Here is a 3,261-nt window from a genome sequence, read left to right on the forward strand (position 1 = left end):
GCTGTATCATCCATGTGCTCTCTGGCAAACTTCAGACGGGCCTGGACATGCACTGGCTTCAGCAGCGGAACACGTCTGGCACTGCGGGATTTGATTCCCTGCCGTTGTAGTGTGTTACTGATGGTGACCTTTGTTACTTTGGTCCCAGCTCTCTGCAGGTCATTCACCAGGTCCCCCCGTGTGGTTCTGGGATCTTTGCTCACCGTTCTCATGATCATTTTGACCCCACGGGATGAGATCTTGCGTGGAGCCCCAGATCGAGGGAGATTATCAGTGGTCTTGTATGTCTTCCATTTTCTGATGATTGCTCCCACAGTTGATTTTTTCACACCAAGCTGCTTGCCTATTGTAGATTCACTCTTCCCAGTCTGGTGCAGGTCTACAATACTTTTCCTGGTGTCCTTCGAAAGCTCTTTGGTCTTGGCCATGGCGGAGTTTGGAGTCTGACTGTTTGAGGCTGTGGACAGGTGTCTTTTATACAGATGATGAGTTCAAACAGGTGCCATTCATACAGGTAACGAGTGGGGGACAGAAAAGCTTCTTACAGAAGACGTTACAGGTCTGTGAGAGCCAGAGATTTTCCTTGTTTGAGGTGACCAAATACTTATTTTCCACCCTGATTTACGAATAAATTCTTTACAAATCCTACCATGTGGATTCATGGATTTTTTTTTTCACATTCTGTCTCTCACAGTTGAAGTGTACCTCTGGTGCAAATTACTGACCTCTGTCATCATTTTAAGCAGGGGAACTTGCACAATCGGTGGCTGACTAAATACTTTTTTGCCCCACTGTAGTCAAAACAACCAAAAGTATTCTGAAACTGGCTTTTTTTGGAGAGCTGGAACATAAATGTGTCTGTCACTAAAGCACTTTGGGTCATCTTCTGTTGTTTAAATGTGCTACAGGATATAAATAAACAGATGTGACAGTCAATGCAAAAAGGTTCAGACATAGTGCATGTTTGAGGTATATTTTTTCATATGCAGAAAATGATTTAACACAATTCATTGGGCTACATGCTAAACTTAGAGGATACAAACAAAGTAGCAGTATCTATCCAAAATAAATACCAGCATTGGTATCGATACTATCAATATTTGGATCGATCCGCTGGAACATATACCTCCTTAAACGTCCCTCAATAAGAGGAATAGTCATTCTTCTCTACCGACCAGAGGTGGTCAGGTGGTTCTGACTAGTCTCTGGGCATACATGAATGGGACATTTAGCAATCAATTTCATAGCTGCCAGCAACCACTCACCAACCAGTTGGAGACCACACATTTTCCCCAAGCAACCAGTGGTTACTCCGTTTATATTATACTTATATGAGCAGCGCTTGGTGACGGTGGGGAGTTTCTGCTTATTCATTTTATCTTACACCTGCTATATTATTGATTGTTTAAGATTCAGACCCCAGACTTCTCATTATTACACAGCCTCTCCCTCAGAAGCTCCTCCTTCTATCACACATTAGACAATACGTTTAACTTCTGATGATATTCACCAATTTTCAGCGACTGGGAATTAAAGACACTCTTGAGAGTAAAAGAAGAGTAACATTTAAATTTAGTGGTGCGGTTCATGTTTAAGCTAAACATTCTACCACCACAAAAAAGCAATAAAAAGCAAATTTCAAAGCCATTTTGCCCCGTCTTCGCTGTGCATGTGCTCCCAGGCGGGGGTTTACCAAGGAACGACCCCCAACCATTCCCCCGCCCTAACTTTTCCTTCCTTTCCTCTGCGTAACGCTGTGGCCACAGATTGTGTGGAATGCAATTAGAGCGCCTAAATTAAGTAGTAATGGAGAACCAGGTCTCCCTACCAGTGTTGCCCTGGCAACGAGCGCTCACAACACCGCCTCTAGTAGTTTTGCTACTTTATCTGCAAAATGCACAATTGAGCTTTAAACCAGCTCTCTGTCTGCAGGAGGCAGGCAGGGCAGAGGATAAAGGATGGGAGGGGAGACGGTGATTGGGAGTGGGGGGGGGCGAACAGCTGCGTGCTAGGAGGTTCCTCTGCATCTTGTGATATTGCCGGCCGTCAAATATTTATTCCACAAACTGTCTAATGCGGCGTGATGCGCTCACCGTGTGCGGATGAGGGCCAGATTTCAAAGACCCCCTCAAAGGATGACGTGTGTTCGGCGAGCTTTGATTGCGCGGCTCCCCCTCCAGTCGCAGCGCGACGTGACAGAGAGGAGAGAGGCTTCACTTTGTAAACAGCCTGTAGTCACAGGGCCTTGTTGACTAATGTGACAAAAGCTGTGTGAATTGTAGGCACGCAGTGGATTTTCATCAGGAAGCGCAGATTTTAGGAAATGGGATTAAAGTCGAGCGAAGGTGCAATCACACCTGCAGACTTCAGTCTCGGCAGAGAAAGTTTACTTTGTTGCATTCTTGCAGTCGGCTCGTTTAGGCTCACACTTCTCAATTTACAGGTGAACAAGGACTTGTAAAACTCACGTGAAGTATTTGACATAGAATTAGACATTCTTGTCTCTCGAGGTGAGACAAGGTTTTGGCAGCAAAAGAAGTTGAATAAATTATTTGCTGACACAGTTGAGCTTTTCTGGTGTTTAGCTAAAAGATGCCTGCAGTAACTTCCACTCGATAAAAACTAGTGCGATTATGGTGGAATACCTTATCTTATACTGGGCCTCAGTGTTCCCCCTTATGGTTTCTTCTGTTTGCAAAAAGCCAGTTTAGCTTTTCTCCCCTTAAGTGAACTTTATTCTGATTGGATGCCCCTCACAAATAGTTTTGAAAAGCAAGTGGGTGGGGCTTCTCTGCCCCAGTTAGTCCTACAGAGATACCCTCACACATTATACAGCCTCTAAAGCCAACTGTCTAAAAGGTCTAGCAGAGGATGGCTTCGATCCATAAACTTGTGGGTTATGGGCCAGTTATGCTGCGACACTCTGCTGAAAAATCACCCCAGGTGGGATTTGAACCCACAATCCCTGGCTTAGGAGGCCAGTGCCCTATCCATTAGGCCACTGGGGCTAGACATGCCCTTTAAACACGCTGTGATTGTTCAGTGTACAGCTGGTATATTGTGAATAGCAGATGAATGGAGAGCTCAGAGAACAGCACAGGAGCTGTGCTCTCAGCTCCACTTTGTTTGAGCGTCATTTCTGTTCCTGTGGAGACTCATGAAACCTCACAAGGACCAGGGAGAAACTAAGATTTTTATAATTAAATATTAAGAAGTTTAACTTGGTATACTAAAGTGCATGGTGAGTGCACACATGACAGA

The 3,261-nt window shown here is 44.8% G+C and overlaps 1 non-coding gene across 1 annotated transcript; it reads right to left on the bottom strand.

The window, feature by feature from the left end:
• Nucleotides 1-2,935: 2,935 nt before the first annotated feature.
• On the bottom strand, nt 2,936-3,008 carry trnar-ccu (transfer RNA arginine (anticodon CCU)). Its single transcript has one exon. It is a non-coding gene; the product is annotated as a tRNA-Arg (tRNA).
• Between the last annotated feature and the right edge of the window lie 253 nt (nt 3,009-3,261).

The sequence above is a fragment of the Astatotilapia calliptera genome, chromosome 23, assembly GCF_900246225.1.
Source record: "Astatotilapia calliptera chromosome 23, fAstCal1.2, whole genome shotgun sequence".
NCBI classification, from domain to species: Eukaryota; Metazoa; Chordata; class Actinopteri; order Cichliformes; family Cichlidae; genus Astatotilapia; species Astatotilapia calliptera.